The 19,612-nt window shown below is 41.6% G+C and overlaps 1 long non-coding RNA gene across 1 annotated transcript; it reads right to left on the reverse strand.

Annotated features, from left to right (window-relative positions):
- Window positions 1–7,961: 7,961 nt before the first annotated feature.
- Window positions 7,962–8,234, reverse strand: LOC9646512. Its single transcript, XR_002991245.1, has 3 exons — window positions 8,185–8,234; window positions 8,054–8,127; window positions 7,962–7,989 (listed from the first exon to the last, which is right to left on the reverse strand). It is a non-coding gene; the product is annotated as an uncharacterized LOC9646512 (long non-coding RNA).
- Between the last annotated feature and the right edge of the window lie 11,378 nt (window positions 8,235–19,612).

Consider the following 19,612-nt stretch of genomic DNA (forward strand, 5'->3'; position numbering starts at 1 on the left):
TGGCAGGAGAGTCCCGCAGCCAAGTCGTGGTGTAGGCGTACTTCATCATGAGATTGAGTAGTGGGCGCACCTGCTCTTCATTCGACACAAACACATCCAGCCGAAACCAGAGTCACTCGTGGGACTCGATGTCTGTGACACAGGAACGCCACCTGTTTACTCCTCCCATTTTCTCCTTGGCCTCGTTCTGGATGAAGGCCTGGTCCTCTGAGGATGGCAGCATCCATGCTCTTTTTGCAGCGATGCTCCTCTCGCCCCATGTTTGCCCCAATCTGCCTGATCGCCCTATGAGAATTTTAGTTGCTGGCAAAAGCTCAGCAGCAAATCCACCTGCGAGCTCTGATCAGAGAAATCAAACAAGCAAGAACAACAGGAAAAAAATTCTTTTTTTTTTCTAAACGACAATGAATAGAACACTCACTTGGGACTGGTGCTCGTAAGGATTGGGAAGACCATCTTTGTCACGGCCACTTTTTTTGCACGGCCGGCTCGTCAGTCCCCAGCTAGTCCGATCAAACGCAGCAAATAGAAAATTTCAGCACACAGAGAGAGAGAGCTCACAATCTGCCCAATTGCCCTAAATTTTTTCTCTTGATTTGGATCGTCATTAAAAAATTGAAGAGTTGCCACCCCTTTGGCACTTGATCTATGCCATCTATTTGAAGTTTTTGAATTTGAACCGTTAGATTATAAGTATATTCAGAAATAATATTCTAAAAATGGAATAAAAGACGCCGGATGCCATATGCCAATAGCACGTTTAAATAAGGGAGTATGATGCATGTGTTGGAGAAGATAAGATGGTTGGTGTTGTTATATTGGTTGGACTGACAAATGTTATATGCAAGGATACTGGGACTCTCATTAAGAGGAGGACGTTATGTCTTGGTGATGAATCAGGAAGGAGTGAAGGAGTATTGATGTTTGTCTTTGGGACTCCAAAGCTGAAGAGGTATTCAAAAATATATGAAAAGTTTCAAAGAGGAGAGAAGCAGGTCTTGTGTGTAAAAAGTGGTAAAATATCTGAATACGATGGGAAGTCAATATTTGTTATAGGAGTTTCAATAGTTTTACTTGATGCTGATATAGAGATTGTAGCTAGAGTACGTGCATGGTATTCAGTAACTTTAGATTCCATCAGTTTCATCTATGTCACCGGGTCATCAGGCTCTAATTTAGCTGTTCGTATGATGGGACTTAATCTCAAGGTTGTGAAGAGTTCAGACAGTTACAGAATTACTGCTAACATCAGAGACATTTGCTTTGATAATTTTTCTTATCTAGCTTGTACAGCAGATCTTGAGTCATGGTGACAGCAGTGGAGTTGCTGGAGAAAGAAACGACAAGGGCTGTAGGGTGTTGCTGTGGAAAGCAGTCGAAGATCAACTGTTTGCCAGGAATGGTTGTGGTTGTTGCCAATAGGCTTGGTGCAAGTGAGCAAACCCTGGATGCAAGGGGAGAAGAAGAGGAAAATAAACAAAAGAAAAAGGAAAAAAAGAAGACAAAGAGCTATGCTTAAAAAGTTTGAGATATGGCTTTTACGAGGTAAGAGGATCTGTAAAAGTAGAATAAGAGAAGATACTTCTTCTATTCCTGCTCTAGGATATCTAAAACTGAGACTTTGGTGAGAATATCATATTTTAATTTCCATGATCTTTGACTACAGCATATCCTTTTTAATGCAAATGTCGAGAAGGTCTTCTGCATCTTTGAATGGATTGTATTTGAACATGTCCTTGGCAAATGTAGTATCAACTTGTAAAGCAATACCTTCGAGACATATTGGTTTCCACTTCTTAATGCCTCGTTTAGGATGGAGGTCATTCATAGTGTTGAGGAGTTCCTGAGCCATATCTCCTTTAAATTCCTTGCAAACATCAAATGGAACACCGAATCCATAATGTAGTGCCGAGAATACATATGGATTAATTCCGTTGGTTTTCTTGTCAAAGATTTTCTGAATTTCTTTTTTGTGTGGGAGCCGATTGTTGTAAAGCTTTCCACTAAGTCTATGAGCTGTAAGTACTGTAAGTGCTGCATGCAAAAAAAAAAAAAAATTTATTCTGCTTGAAAAAGAAAAAAATAAATTGGATCCAAGCTTACCTAGGGCTACCAATTTCTTTTTGTTAATCTTCTTGAACTGTTTTATCTTTTCCTTATATTCTTTAATCTTTCTCGAAATTCCATCTATGTCATCAAAGCCATAAATAAATTCTTTTGGTGGGCATCCAAGTACATCTAGTAGTCGGGCTTGTTGCCATTTGGAAAGAACCTGTTTTATAGTGTATTAAATTCTAAATTAGAATATAATATAATAAATTAGAATATAAATATTAAATTATTTAAAATTAGAATTCGAGAATTTGTATTAAACGGAAAGTAATATACCGCTTTACATGCACAACAAACTATCTCACAACAAACGCTCTGTTTTTCTCCTTTGAATATTTGCCAAAGCTTCTTTCCAGATTTCTGCTGTTCTGGTTGCTTTGCTAATTTCTGCCATTGTTTGTAATAGAACCTACATTAAACTCTAAGTCGATAGTTAGTCAAAATTGATTGTGATATCTTCTCAATAGGTACCATGCTATCAGTAGAAGTGACTGATTGGCATAGATCAGCAACTGTCATTATTATTTTCATTGCCTTGTTTTATATTTTCTTTCATTTGTTCTTTGGTAAGAAACTTACAGAGTCTTTGGCTCCACATTTGATTTGTCTTCTAGCAAATACCTAGACACAAATGCTAAACTGTAAACTTTTTAAATATTAAACTGTAACTGTTTTTCTGGGATAAATATCGCTTCAGTTTACTGACCAAACATTTATAAAGTCATACAAAAGATGTACATTACATTTACTGGACGATATCAAACATTCGCTTCACTTTAAAAACTTCATTTGCTTCCTTGTGACACACTCAAAGAATTTCCAAAGAGATTGTTGGATGTGTCATCCAAGAGCAATTGCAAGCCGGTGATGAAGTATCCAGCCAGGGTCTCTCAATTGTCTTGTGCGTCAAACTTCTCCGTGTGTTGCATCTCCTTGAGATTGAACCTTGCCCAATTTTATCCGTTAGAGGACTATCTTGAGACAGCCTTTGCCCTGCATATCACATTGTTACTGCCAGTGTTTTTCTAGCCCGCCATCACCACCACCGCTCAGCCAAACAAAACCCACCAAGCAAAGAAGCTCTGGAAGTGTGGGACGAAGTCTCCAAGCTCTCACAGCATGATCCCAAGTGTCTGGCACTCTTCATCTCCCCGCTCACCACAATCTCCACCAAAACCTATGGATGCCTGCCTCCATCCCCAGCTGGAAGCCATCCCCAAACTTCCAACACTTGAGCCCTCCTCGGACTCCAAATCTTGGGGCCCAGTGTATAAGGAAGACACCACCTCTGCTAACAAACACCTTATGGTTGTGTTCCAGGGCACCTCCACCCAGGCAAACATGTGTGTCAATTGGATCCTGTTTGGAGAGCTACCAAGGACGTTGCTTACAAGTCTGAGCTCTTGCCTCTCCACCTATTCCAACCAGACCTCGACTACGTCTCCCAAGCTGTGAGCTACACACACCAAGTTGTGGAGGTGTGTCCAAACACATCGCTTCTACTCATTGGGTGCCAGACTCACAGTTCTCGGCTAGGTGAACCTGCTGCTGTTGTTGCTGCTGTCAGCAGCCCGGGAGCTGGAGGCTCACTGCAGTTGTGGTCCTTTCAGCTCTCTTAGGAGATAATTCGTAACATGGCTGTGATTGGAAACGGGTGGGATTCCGTGTTCACGGCGTCATGGGACAACATTGGCACGGCTTGTTTGGTGTAGCACCAGGGAGCATCGGACAGTGTGGCTTGTTCAGTGAGTGATGGGAGCTCCTTCCAGGCACACAGCCCCAATGGGATTCTCGATAAACTATAGATAGGAGACAAGTCTACATGCTTAGTGCATTAGAGAGCAAGTGTGTGCTAGAAAAACTTACTGTGCATCTGTGAGGTGTCTGTGACTGGCAATAAACAGCCATCCTGGATTTGCTAGAATGCAAACACATGCCTGAAGAACCATCACAATGTTAGTCATTTAAAAAAAAAAAAAAACAAAGCTCACTGGATTCTGTTGTATTGATCATGATGCCATTGATCAGCTTCACTGGACTGGAGAAACATCACAAGGCACCTTGGATTCACTTGAATGTTAGAGTACCTGGAGAAGCAGCACATTGTTTTTTTCTTCTGAGCAATACCTGTATCGTTCAGAAATTTTGAATACTCTTGCATTTTAGACATATTTGAGGTTGCATCAGTTAAAGCCTCCATCTTGTGCTCTGCATCTTTGACAAACTCAAAAGCTTAGTGTAGCTTTAACTGTAAAGCCTGAATAACTTTTTGCTTCTCCACAGCAAAATGGCTTGGTGGACAATCTGGCAAGGAAGTCTCTAAAATCCGTTCCATTTTCATTGCTGCAGCATCAGTGTCACATCATCTTCAGAGTTCCTTGTCCACCCTCAGTTCATTATAGTAGTTGCATCTGCCATCTCAACTTCCACTTTTGCACACTGACATCCATTTTTTTTTATCTATAGCCAGCTATGTATTTTTTGAGAAACCTGTTCAACTCCCATGCGTCTTCAAGTTCTTCCGTAATCTTCAGTACCTCCTGTTCAGTCTTTGATTTTTCTGTCTCATCAAAGCCCACAGTCTTCTCTTAGTAACAGATTTCTTCTTTTCCTTCTCAATTCAAGCTGTAGTGACTGCATCTTGGCTGTACTGTCATCACTTTTGTATTTTGCTGTTTCATGAAAGCTTGTTGATTAACACTAATTACAGGCTTTCCATCTGCTCACATAACTCGTTTGCTTCTTGCATTAAACAATATTAGCACCTCCATGTCCTGGCCAACAATCTTCAGGTGGGTTGACATATTCTTGTCATTGTATACACACCTGATCTGCATTCTCGACTGCAGCTCTAAGTGTGCACTGGATTCTACACCATAGGCATTTCTCTACTTATAATGCCAAAAGAGTTCAATTGAAGATTATCAGGAGAGTTTATTTTGACATTGCAGACACAGGTACTGGATGGTTTTTCAAAAACTCTTAGAAGCTTAGGGTATGAATCTTAGGATATACTCTTAGGGTATGTGTATGATTTACGGTCTTTGCAACGTCGTTTGAATGTGTTTGCATAAGAACAGGTCATGAGTACTGGGAAGATGAAGGCATTGAAGAAAAAAAGCCAGCATGCAGGCAAATGATGAACATATTTCACCCATATGATCCTCTCACCTGTAGGTATCAATATACTTCTGTGTGACCAGTGTTTACATTTATCCTTTTGTCCTGATTACAGAGTGGACCTCTGATATCTATTATTTTTGGAGAAAGTCAATGAATATCTTGGGATACAGGTAATCATAGTTCTTTGTAAGTTTTGTTGTCAAAGCTAGAGGAAATTCTTCGGTTGGGGTATGGTTTTGTCACAGTTTTTTATGGTAGTATGGTGACAGAAAGGCTATCTAGAAGTCCTAATGGTAGAGTCGACTTAATGCTACAGGTAAGTCTTGCTCTTTGCTATCACGTCATTCTCATGTGGATCCAGGATACAAAATTTGAGCACCACTACATATCGGTATCTGATAACGACAGCAGTGAAGAGAGAGAGAGAGAGAGAGAGAGAGAGAGAGTTGGAATCACAGCAGCAGCAGCATCACCAGCAAGAAGATCTTAAGGCCATCCACCAGGAGTTTGGGATCAGTCACATGTACGTAGCGGCCAGGTGAGAAGGTCAGTGCGAGGGACAGGGACGAAGATATCACAAGGGACAGGGACGAAGATCTTGCAGGGTTGGCCTTCACCCACGAGCAGCAGAGATTGATGAGGTCACTGGTTTGCTCTATCACTTCTGCTCAACCCAGTGGCAAGGTGAGCTTCATTGTGGTGGCGGTGATCTAGAGCAGGTTAATGACCATGCGTTTCTCTACAGGGGCACGGTGATGTACAAATCCAATTAGTCTGAAGACAAGAAGCATCGTCACACCCATGGACGTGTATCAATTCTTGTGACACACTAGGTAGGATCCAATCCAACTTCACCAACTCGCAGAGAAAAAGAGAACTAAGAAAGACAAACAAAGAATAGTGGCCATGGCCATATCTGGACAAATTAAGTGAATTGGTGCCAGATTCAATTGTATTTGTGTTGTAATACTACATTATTTATAACGTGTCTCCTGCTCTTGACTGTCTAGAAGTCCCAATGGTAGAGCCAATTTCATGCTACAAGGATCATTGATGAAACAAATCTCGCCATGTAAGATTGCACTGCCTGAGCAAAGCCAGGCTTGTACGAGAAGAGCAGCCCACGGAAAAGCTTCCCATCGATGGACGCTTCTAATGTGTATCCGTAGTTGAATACGTCGCTTACTCTAGCCTCGAACATCTTCTTGCCTAGCGGCTGAACATGAGCTTGAAACTATGTAGCATGAGTTTGACAGGGAAAAATTGGAGAGGTCCAAGTTTTTCTGCAGATACCTCCGTGAGATGAAACCAAGCTCTTGTCCGCATCCCGTTGCTTGTCTAGCACGAATGGCGTGGCACGATACTCTTGCCGCCTTCTCTTAAGTTCCTTATGCATGGCGCATGGATAGCTTTGGCTCTGATGGATCTTTCTCCCTCAGCATCTCTTCACAGAAAAACGGCAACCATATTGTCAAGAATGTCAGCAATGTCAATTAAAGAAGAACCCAACCTGTGTCGAGGAAATACATGTCATCCAGAGCTTCAAGCTCTTCGTTACATCCCCCATAGAAGAATCATATGCCTCGCTCTGCGTCCACGGAATCTCCTGCAAGGGAGAAACATGGAGAAGGCCAGGGACCAGAGGGATTCGAAGTCGCCCAAACACCAGTCACTACAAAATACGTAAAAGCCCCATGAGAGACTCACGTACTTAAGTCGAGAGTATGGACGTCATTGAATAGCTTGTGATCATAGGAGAATCCTCCAAACACGACGAGATACTTTCCATGGCTGATTGTTGTGTGCCCGGCTCTTAGCATCAGCTCCACACCAGTCGTCTTTACCTCCTGCCATGCCATTGTTTCTGGAAACGCAAATGAATTCGCAAGTTTAAAACCAGCACAATGTATGTACCTGTGTCCAGAATATAAACGTCATTTAGATAGGCATTACCACTGTCCTCGCCACCCATGACAATGAAACAGTTCTTATAGAAAGAGCAGGTGTGGCCATCCCGAGGAATAAGCGAGACTCCAGTGGTAGAAATCTTCTTCCAGACAAAAGTATCTACAGGAAAAAAAAAGGTTTAGAAGAAAACAAGAAAAGATAACAGGATATTACTCGTGTTCAAAACATGGAGGTCGTTGTAGTACTCCTACTCTGAGGGATCGCTGGATTTCCCACATCCCCCAAACACAAACAGGTTGTCACCGATGAGAGACGCGCTATGTCCTTCTCTCGGAGCAGGAACATCATCAAAAACGTCAGGTTTCCCCCAGGTGGTGGTAGCTGCATCGGATGATAAGAACAAGAAAAAAAAATCGATAGAACTCGGAGCTTACCAGTATCCAAAACAAAGAGATCGTTCAGCGGGCTGGTTCCATCGGTACCACCAAACACATAGAGCTTAGACCCGACGGCCGTTGAGCTGTGGCTGTCTCGAGGAGAAGGGTGCGTTCCTTTCATCACAGGCTTGCTCCAGGTGTACGTCCCTGCGCGATCCCACCAGAAGAGTGAAGAACCTTGATTCTAGTTGTTATTGACAACGTGAATCCCCTCGTTGTCCGAGACGTTGTCCCTGTCGTGAGCTCCATCCACCATAGCCTCTTCGCCTTTCACTCCCAATCCTCATCGCATTTCCAAGCAGAGCACGTCTATCTGTCGAATGCACCTGCACAGGCGGATGCTGGCGATTTTTTTCCCAGCATAAATCTGGAAGGCGTCAAGCCTGTTATCGCTGATCATCGAGCACAACTATGGTGACACAGAGAAAGCCGTGAGCCTCTCAAACCTTTGCAAATGGAGAAACAAACACAACCTCGTTGTAATAGGCTGGGACTTTCAGCCGCTTAGGATCGTTATCCAGTGCCGTTCCCAGGACTCCTTCCGGAGCTGTCCAAAAATGAATGCGTTAGAGTTTTTTCTAGTGTCTAAATCGAAGGAACTCACTCAAAGGTGTTGGATAAGGAACAAATGTAGGTTGCGGCTTTTGGTAGGAGGTTTTTTGGTCCCTCACCAGACTCGACGCCACCGTTGCTGCAATTGGCCGGAATATCTTGGTCATCCTGGAACATCTCAAGTTAGAATCGCAGGGACGACAATAGGGGGGTCGAGACTCTTTTACCAGATGATACTCTCTGTTGAGTACTTTTTCCATAACTGTAACTCTTTTCTTCACAAACTCGGTAATTCTACGAACTCTACAAACAGAGACAAATCCCTTCCTAGGGTTAGAAATAGGATAAATGAAATGTACCATCTACATATCAATCTGCAAAGCATTCCCTCCCAGTCGATGGAGCGGTTGCAAATCTAGAATTGAAACAGTACCTCCCATATTGCCATCTTGGCCGTCTATATCAATCGTCACAGATTTGGACAGTCAGATGAATAGTATCTGCCATAAGTAAATTTGAATATTCTTAAAATGGAATATGTGATGCCGATGCCAAAATAGCAACTTTAAATAAAGAGTTTGACTAGCAAAAGTCCCAGCTACGCTGGGAGCATCGTGTTTATTCTTGATGTTTTAGTATTTCAAAAATTTGAAATCATAATTATAATTTTAATATAATCATAATTATAACATACATAGTTAACATAACATAATATAATATTTATATTCAAAATCCCTTCTACAAATATAACATAATAATAATATAATAAATTTAACTTATAACATAATATAACATTTAAAACTCTGAGTGCTACATGATCTTCTATAAATGGAATTTTTCACTGTGGGATTCGATGGCCAGATGAGTCAATTAAATATTGAGGCTTGGTAATTATTTTTTATTTGAAATCTCCATATAATTGATCTACAATTTTTCCTCTTAATAAAAAATGTGTTCCTTAAGTACACTAAAATATAATGATTTCAAAAATAAAGATTTAAAACTCACTTAAACAATATACATCTTATAAAATTAAAACAATATAATAATTTTTATGGAGTTGTATTTTTCATCTCTTTGGACTGAAAGTTTTGGAATTGCATGATACTAAGTGATAGAAATTACCTTTATGTGTTATATGTTTTTAGAAAAATTTCAAAATTTTACATATTTATCTTTGATATTCCCTTATTCCTAATACTTATATTCTTACATTTTGAGAGTAATATTTAATATTAGAAGTATTCTACTTTATATCATTAGCATTATTTCTGTATGTGTTTTTTAATAGAGAGAATGCTAATGTAAAATAAGTTATTATCTCTCTATTTTCATGGATTTATATTTAAAATTAAGGCTTTATTACAATATTTTAAATGCTGATATTTTATAATGACATATGAATGGCAAGGATTTACTCTATAGTGAGGTAATGATGATATATAAACTTTTTCTTTAGTCTAAAAATATAATATACCAGAAAATTCATAAATGGTATATAGATAGATTTAATATAATTAAAATTTGTCTTGGAAAGAGATGAATATAATTGCATTGCATGGGCGACACTGCTTTGTACACTTCAAACAATTCTACAAGCCCAACATGTATGGATTGTTGAGGCAATAACATGTGGACATTGGCTCAATATGGTGAACACTTCTCAAGCAGATAACTACAAGCTAATGCTCTGCTCAACAAGCTGCTAGAAGAACATCTGAGCAATCTCAAGAAATTGCAAAGTTGTGTCAGTGATTCAAGATAATAGCACTGAACCAAAGTGATAGATGTTTACAATCTTGATGTGCCATTGATGAATACCAATGAATACCAATGCAATGTCCTTCAAGGTTAATATAATTATAGAATATGTATTAAAATATCATGGTACAGAAAAGGCTCAAGTTCTTCTTACAATCAGATGTGCTTTGCCATACCTTCACTTTCAAAACTTTCAACATACAACCTATCACGTCTCATGCTTGAATATCTTATATATATGTTTCTTAACTTTTCAAATATAAAGAACCAATAGAAATGAAAAGCCGAATAAGGAACTTTTCCAAATTACTAAACAACTGAAATGTATATGACACTCCCAGCTTCACTTCTGAGACTGAGATTTCTCTTTTTTCATATTATTAACAAAAGTATATACAAATTTATATGACTATTAATACAATCATCAATGATTAAACATATTGAGATTTCAATTGGCTCAGATGTAGTCTAAGATTTATGTAATATCATAAATTTTCTAACATTTTTTCTTACATTGTAATTATACATGACAAAAATAATAAGGTATAAATATCATTGAGACAATATTAGTACAAGAACCATCTAAAGAAATGTGATTCACCATCAATTGAACTCTTGCACTAATAAAACAAATGTTGATCTGAAGAAGCAACCACTATCTTTCATCATTATTTTATTGTCATTGATTACAAGGTAGGATAAAATCAGCAATGGTAGAGGATCCTATTGATCATCCACTGGATTGCGTATCTTGGCTATTGGATGCATCCCCATATAAGCACCACCCACTACATAGAGTTGGCCATCCATAACCACACATGCACACAACTTTCAAGGACACAACATTGATGCCAAAGAACTCCATCGATTCATGTGTAGATCAATATAGAACTTTCTGTCAAGAGCTTGACACACAAATTCTCCTATGTACTATAATCATCCACACTTTCTTGGCACTTCTAGGATTGAATGATCAAGACCTCTTTCCCATGTTTGAGAAACACTGTTACCACCAGTACACCTTCAATCAATCCTTATACAGAACAATTGTCATAATACTTGGGCACTGGAGACAAGATTCCTCCACACTCTGTTCATTTTATGCATTTGCCCGTGGGTTGATAATGGCACTCACAAGAGGCACCGGTACCCAGCATCATCATCTAATACAGGAATTAGTGTTGTTGTTGCCATGGTTGAGGGACCTATTTGCCCTGAATTCAAGAGGCAGACTGTTCATCTCATCACCATCGCTGCCCATTACACACTTTATTATGGATCATTCCATGTACTATTAACCTCAAAGAAAAGTTACCTACCTGATCATTGCCCTAGCTTTCTTGACTTTGATTTGCTCCTGGCTATGACATACCTTCCTCTTGCTATAGCAATTCTCTAACATTGCCTACCTCTATTCAATGTATCTCTCACATTCTCCTTGATGCCCATACCCAAGAATCAATAGTGCGAGTTCAACACCTAAAATAGGTTTTCTTTGTCATGTTACTGAAAAAAAAAGGGCCATAACCTGTATAAAGTTTTTTTTTATTTCCTACAACATTCACAGCTCCAATGGTTTTATATTGGACATTTAATTCTTATACAAGGAAAATATGTGGTTGAGGGAGATTAAATTTTATATTAGTTTTATTTTATTTTATTTTATTTTATTAGTGAGCTGTATTGGATTGAGTCTTTATAAAGTTTACAACATGTTTGAGATAACTATTTATCATGACACTTATATGAGCTTGGTTTACAAAGGTTATAGCCAATGAAATATAGAGGATTAAAGCTCTATTTCGTTAAAGTGGGATTTATTCAGTAAAATGGGACTAGGTACAAATTTTCAAGTATTTGAAAATGACGTGAAATTATATGTTTTTTGTCCAGGGGCTAGACATATCTGGGGCATGGTGACTAGCGCGGTGACTTTATGTCCAGACTGAGTCCATCTGGTTGTATAATAAATCTCATTGTCAAGGTGAACAAGCCGAATTTGAAGCTAAAGAAGAGCGATGGCATGCGCGCACACACTATTTGTTTGTTCATTGAGCATGTGGTGAGCTTTCCAAGATGAACGTCATTCCTATTAGCCAGACATATAACTTAATGGTGAGAACATTTAGATATTATTCAATGTTATCTTTTTCTAACGAATCTAATTGTGAAGGTGTAGCAAGAGGCATTGCTAGTCTGGAGAAGTCATTTAACTCATTTGACCCTTAGTGTATTTTCATGAAACTAAATAACATTCATATTATTAAGGAATTTCTCTAGTACCTTTTTTTTACGACATAGAGGCTTGCATTTCTTTCAAAGGTGATTTAGTAAAAGGCCTGAGGGCACATGCCATTCTATTTCTCAGACCGGTATTAAGATATACTAGTGCAAAGGGAAAAAGGTATTTAGTGATCAAGTAAATGGCATGAGGGCACACGCCATTATAAGCCTAAGCGCTAGTGGACACCTCCTTTTTGGTACTCTCAGCGGTACTATCATCCTTCTCCGGGTCAGTTGTTTTGCTTTGGATTGTTGTCTCTAACGTTACTGGGGCGTTCTCGATAGTTGTTAATGTTGCCGTTTGTTCAGAAAAATGATCACCTGGAGTATAGTACGGGGAGTTTGGAAGACTTATATATTCTACATCTTCACCTATCTCCTTCTCCGTCTCCTTTTCTGCCTCACTTACAGATTTTGTGCTTGCCATGAGAACGCTCTTCACCCTAAAATATGGAGTTTGTTGTGTTATAAAAGGAAACCAACACACACACTGCAAGGGAATGATGGTACATAAAGCACATAAGCCCACAATATGGGTTTATGTGCCATTAATATGGGCCACACGCCATATTATTAGATTTATGCACGTGTGATTGGTAAATGCATATATCACATCATCTTTGTTTTACCTCACACACTATATCAGGCCTAATGAACCATATCACATGTGTGCACATGCTATATATATGGAGAAGTATTATGCAAGGATAGAAATTCAATGCATGATTGTGGAGAGCAATGGCATGAAGCCACATGCTAAATAACATTTTAGAGAAAGAATTAAAATAAAAACATGCAAACAGTACTAAGTGGACCAAGACTTAGAAGTGCACAATTGAATGAGGTATTTCTAATAAATACTTCACTCACCTCATATAGGAATGGCTACCACTCTCAAATGGCGTATCGCCTCATGCCATCACCTCGCAATTTGTTATAACAATCCGATGAATTCATATTCGGCTTGTTCACCTTGAACTTTAAGTAAGATTTGCTAGAACAACTAAGAATTTATACTTGTTATTTGTATCATCTCACCTAGGAATGGCGTAAGGCCACATGCCATCATGCCTCCTCTGATTCAGATTCGGATTGTTCACCTTGAAATAAAATACATTAGAAACTTAGTAAAGGAATATTCATGAATCTCACCTTGAACCCGGGTTATGAATGCTCTTGCTGCATCTCTTGCATGGTCTGGCAAGGTGATGGTGGCACTCTGCTTCCGCATCCAACCATGCACAACATTATCCACCGATATGCTCATGCTGGGATCCCTTGGATTCAGCACCTATCTCTTTTCTAGGCAATCCTTCGTATATCCGGAACTTGGCTTGAACCACTCCACAGTTACATTGAAGGAGTTAGTTTCCGCGTCCTCCTCTGCATCAGTGATGCAGCGCCCCACCCATATCATTTGTTTTTTATTACTGGGTCTGACAAGCACGACCATTCCTTTGCAGACCTGTACTGGATTGAATGCTGAATCCGGCTTCTTGTTCCTCGGCCCACAATAGTGATCCTCAACATTGTTATCTGTCACTGCATTTCCAGAGGACATTGTTCCGCTACTATCTGGTGCTCTGGGTTCTGGCCAAAAGGACTCTTCCAATTCTTCATATACAACCGGCCCATTTTGGATAGCAGATATAATCTTCTCCCAGTATTCGAGCAAAGGCTTGCACCTCTGAAAATAGGATTCTCCACCAAACACCAACCCCCTCTTCCAGAAGGCAATATGCTGTCTAATCCCGGCCACTATACTTTCCTGGTCTTTGAGTCCATCCGGGTGCATCGGCCGTGGGGAACCCTGAGGAATCATAGGTTCCCCAGTTATGGGATCTCTCTTGAAGAGTTCAATGCCGTCCACTGGCAGCCACACTGTGTCCCATTCTCTCATCTTGTACCTCATCACTGGAGCACCGTCACACATGCTGAAATGAAACTGAAAAGGTTTGGAGTGGCCAATCAGCGTTTCGGATCCGTCCCTGATGTAGCCTCTTACAAACCCCTTAAAGTCTGGAACCTCTGTCAGAAGTGCAGCTTCAATAGTGCCTTTGATGCAATTTTGGAATTCATCGTAGAGTTGTGGGAGGGTGAGGACATTGGATCGCCAGAGGGACTCTGCCAGGTGACTGAACATGGCATCGACGTCTTCATGAGTGTGCCCAACCATGAGAAAGCCAAGTGTAACCGTTTCAAATATGCCTTTGGCAACAAGCATCGCCAAGTACGCGAAGACGTACATGTTTTTGTTCTCACTGCCAGCATTGTCTGTTTGGAGCAGAAGATGGGGTGGAAGGCCACATCGGCCGCAAGAACTTCCTTGAGATTCTACTTCGTTTGGATGAGGCTGTGCATTCACCGGGCGACCAGCCTCGTCGGAATGGCATGAGGCCTCACGTGATAACCCTACAATCTGATGGCCAACATATTCACTGGGATGGCATGGGGCCCCACGCGATACTGCAAGCCTTTGCTCCTCCTCCAGCTGAACCCTGTATGGGGTTCGATTGACAAGGGCCTTATGCAAGGGTTGGCCGTTCAGCTCAGTCTGCGCACTTTGCAGAGACCTTAAGTGTTTTGCTAGGGACGCAATCATCATGTTTGCACCCCCGCCACCCCATAGAGGTACAAAGAAGTTCCCATAGTTCTGGGCACTATGCCCATGAGCGATTATGCCAAACAGAGACACAGGCAGCTGCATGGATGAAGAGATTGCCTTGGGGGCAGGATTGAGTCGAGGTAAGCACGTCTTTTTCTGGTCCATTTTGTCGTGGATGATGCAGAGGTAAGAGTCAGGTCTCTCCATGGAGAGAATCCTGTTATGATAATATGTAGTCCTGCAGCTTCTCTGCTCGATGTTGTGGTCGAGCCGCCTTCTAACCAACGTCTCTCGCTCTTGAGCGCTGCAAGAATTCTTCGACAAAGCCATTTTGATAGCAGTGCACTCGTCACACTTTGAAAAGCTGGAGTACTTTCCTATACTCACATCCCTGAACCTGTTGCTCCACAATCTACTAAATCTAGATTGGCTCAGCTTCCTATAGCCATTACTCTGGAGTTCCCAATTCACATCTTCCAATATGGCCCCCTTGGTATACATGGAAGGGAGAACTCGTTGGGTGTCTCGTGTTCCATCTTCCAAGAGGCGGGTTTTATGTGGTTGCTGCTCGCTACATGTCTCGACAAACCTCTTGAAGATTGCCTCTCCATATACAACATGACCCCTGGTTTTGTGCGTACCGTCGTTCCCATGGACTGCCTGTTGAATCCTTTGTTCCTCGAACTCAGTTTTGATTCTGTAGAATGTGGTTCAAGGGACTCCATAAATGATTCTCCATGCCTTCATGCAGACCAAACCCCTCTGGAAGACCATGCCCCCCACCTGATGTTCTGAAGCATCAACAGATGACTGTAATGCCTCATACACAAAATTGCGAGCTGCCTTCCAGGACAATGTCTTGTATCTTGCTCTCTCCTCTTCAATAGCATCCCAATCAGCATGTTGACAGCACCTCCTCTTGCAACAAGCAACTGTCGAGACCATTCGAACCTCCATCGCCATTTTCTGCCTTTTCGGTTCGTTGCTCAGATCCCTTTGGCTGCGCTTTAGGAAGGTGTACTTTCTTTTCCCATGAAGAGATGTTCTGTCATCAGTTGTAGTGGTGTTTGATTGTGAATCCTTCACATTCTCAAACACTAAGTGCCTCAATTTCCACCGCACAATGCTTCCAATAGTCAGAGTGTTTTCTTCTGTGTTAACAACCTCTAAAATCGCAACTCCAATATCATCCCAGCCCAATTCTTGATTAGCAACTGCATCTCTTGGATCGACAACTGTGGCTAAGCCCTCAGCTACCACCTCCCCCTCAGGGTTGTTTAGAAACACCTTCACCTGAATCCATGTAGCACGGTTCTTAAGATCCACGGAGGGAACATGCGTCGCACTTGCATTGTCCTCAACATCTGCTTTCTTCTGAAGATTTTTCAAGGCAACAACAACATTTACCCCGACGACCATCTCTCCTCGTTCAATAGCGACCACATTCCCATCGAAGACAGTCTTTACTGATACAATAGCATTGCCTTCCCCAAGCCTTTGACAGTGTATAACAAAGTTCCGATCCATAGACACAAGGGTCCCTTTTGCAACTCTCTTCCCACCATTCAAAATGTAAACCTTTTCCCCAACCCTAAAGGCCATTCTGAAAGTGCAGAAAAGAAGTTAAGACCATACAAAAAATGATTGGAGAATGGCCTAAATCATAACATACCAAACAACCTCAATAGCATGAGGCCACATGCCATTATTCAAACATGCTATTGACACCTACGTGAAATTTCGCATTCACAAAATTGGCATGAGCCCTCATGCCATTAGTGGTACCACTAATGGCATGAGGCCTCATGCCATTTCTAAATGTGGTCCTAAACCATTCCATGGTGAACATACCAGGAAGCACAAGTGCCGAATATCAAGAGGAAGCGGTAGCCACACCAAAGACAGTGCCGCTCGCAACACCGCAACTACTCGTAGCGCCGCTCGCAACACCGCAACTGCTCGTAGCGCTGCTCGCACAAACTGCCACTCGCATAAACTGCCGCTCGCAATGGCGCTCGCAATACCGCAACCGCTCGTAGACGCATAAACCACAGCCCACAACGCCGCTTACACAAGCAGCGCTCACTGCGCTCAGCGGAACCAAGAACACGGCGCACAAAAATGATAGACCTAGGAATGAGTTCGAGAATTCAAAAATAACACACGCTTGAACGTCACATCAAATCCTCTGACAAACCAGATTTTATGATTCCTCTGACAAATTTCAAACTGAGTAGCTTCTAGACTTTGTTGTCGGAGGTTGAACTTTGTCACATCATGTCCTTGCCTCGATCCAGCTGTGCCATGTCAGTGATTCAAACTTTGCCATGCCATGTCAGCGATCCGCGCCAAGATTATTTGCCGTGTAAAGGAATAATTATGCTGTGTGTGTACGTCCATTTATGGCAATATAAGGCCACACGCCATTCAAAGAATAATGCTAGTCGAGCATTTTTTGGTGCATTTTTGGGTTCAAAATTGCATGAGCCCACACGCTATAAAGTTTACCTGTACCAAAAATAGAAACAGCTTTATTTACTTGGGAATTTAAGTGGTTGAGGCATTTTTAAACTTACAAACACATGCCTTACTTACATTCCTTTGGTTGCTTAAAATTCAAAAATATTTTAAACCTTTTTTTTTGCATTTTCAATGTTTTCAATTATGGTTTTTGATTTTCGCAGGACCAGCCTAGTAATCTATTTGCATCCCGTCATGTTTATAGCTAGCTTTCGTTTGTCCCCTTCGCTAGCCTGAGATACATCTGCTCGGCATCTGCCTCTTACAGCATTTGCCCAGAAAGGGCATCTTTCTTCACGCAGCATTTGCCACATGTTTAGGGTTTAGGGTTTAGGGTTTAGCAATTCAGTAGCTTGATAAACATGCAAATACAGAACTTGATGCGAAATCCTTTGATATGTCACAATGCCCCTAGGACCATAAACACATTTCAATAGAGAGGGTCCTTTCATTTCATAACTCTTTACGTAGATCTTGGTGAAACCAGAGTTAGTGAAGTTAGTTTCTTGTGATCCCGCATCTGATTGTGATGTCCCTTTGCAGTTTCGATGGAAAGGTCAATGCACACCAAACTGTAAAATCTTGGAGCAAAATAACGGTTGGATCTATGGCAAATGCCCCTGAAACATTGTAAGGCTCGTGTGGTCTCATGTGGTGTCCGATCGAGATGCTTCTTTGCAGGGTCATCAAGAAAGACATTGTATACCATTCTGTAAAATCTAGTTGCGATCTAACGGTTGGATCTCCAGAAAACTCAAAAAAATCTCGCGCGTGTCAGAATATCCTAGGAATATACTCCTATGTGCCTCTGAAAATGGCATGCGGCCCCACGCCATTCAAGAGATAACACCAGATGACGCCGAGAATTTTTTGGTGCATTTTTTGGGTTCAAAATTGCATGAGCCCACACGCTATAAAGTTTATCTTTGCCAAATAGAGAAAAGTTTATCTGTGTCATGTGAGGTAGTTACAGTCCTTTGTGCTCGGCATCTGCCTCTTGCAGCATTTGCACTGAAAAGGAATTTTTCTCCATTCAGCATTTGGCCCTGAAAATGGCATGCGCCCACACGCCATTCAAGGAATAACGCCACAGGACGCCTGGATTTTTGGGTTTAAAATGTTTAGACACCATTTTGTGTGCAGGTGCTGGATACAGGGAGCTGGTGCTCATGGGATTGTACTGGACCCTTGTCTCAACAATTCCTATCCGGTTTTTTGGGTTTTTTCAAAATATTTTAGGTCCAACGTTTTTTGGGTTTCTTTGGTTCAAAATTGCATGAGCCCACATGCTATAATATTGATTTGAGAGAAAAATAGAAACAGATAGAATTTCTTTATTTAGCTGAACATCTGCCATTTTTGGAAATACAAGATGGTTTGGAATATCCAATCATGCATGGTATAAATATAGCGAGGGTATTAAATGATATCCCAATCATGATCTTTCTTTTGGATTTCGCGTGCATGCAGTCCGAGGAATGATGACGTTGCGGATTTCTTTTGGATTTTGCGTGCTTGCATGCGCGCGGCAATCCAGAAATTAATGCTGGCGCCCAAGTCCGAGGAATGATGACATGGCGGGATTACCAACCGTTGTGACATTTTGCGCGTGTGAGGTTAGGTTTTGCATTTTGCTTCGTACTCGCGCTCGCATCGCGCTCCCACTCGCGATCACGCTCACATTCGCGCTCATCTACCTTCTCTACAGGTTTCTCGTGTGCATCGGCGTCCACTCGCGCTTGCATCACACTCGCGCTCGCATCGCGCTCGTGTGCATCGGCGTCCACTTCAAGACACACCCAGTTTGTAACTTCGCCGCCAACTCCGCCGCCCACTCCGCCACCCACATGCAGCCCACTTGGCGTCCCGGGAGATTTCAGCGCCACTCTCCAATTGTAAGTGGCAGAGTAGCCTTGCTGCTACGATCCGCTGCACACACAGTGCACATTCGCCAGCGAGTCTGGCCTCGATTGTCACGGCCTCCATTCGGCTTCAAATGGTAAGTCTTTTAGGCCAAGTAGAAAATGGCATGAGGCCACATGCCATTCAGTAGCAACATTGGCATGCACCGATTGGGCTCTCGAGTGCAGTCCGGTTACAGATGGCGTGTAGCCTCACGCCATCTTAGGATGCAGCCTCAAGACATCTGATGCAGTGGTGAATGGTGTGTGGCCTCACGTTATTTCCAGCTGCTAGCTTTTCATCTATCAGCTCTAATTGTTGTGCATTTCTGAATAGGCGAGGAATTGCGTTCTTCTTCCAGCCACTGTCAATGTGGATGCAGAGAAGGGGGAGAAGCTCACCAGTTGGA

The sequence above is a fragment of the Selaginella moellendorffii genome, unplaced genomic scaffold, assembly GCF_000143415.4.
Source record: "Selaginella moellendorffii unplaced genomic scaffold, v1.0 SELMOscaffold_145, whole genome shotgun sequence".
NCBI lineage: Eukaryota > Viridiplantae > Streptophyta > Lycopodiopsida > Selaginellales > Selaginellaceae > Selaginella > Selaginella moellendorffii.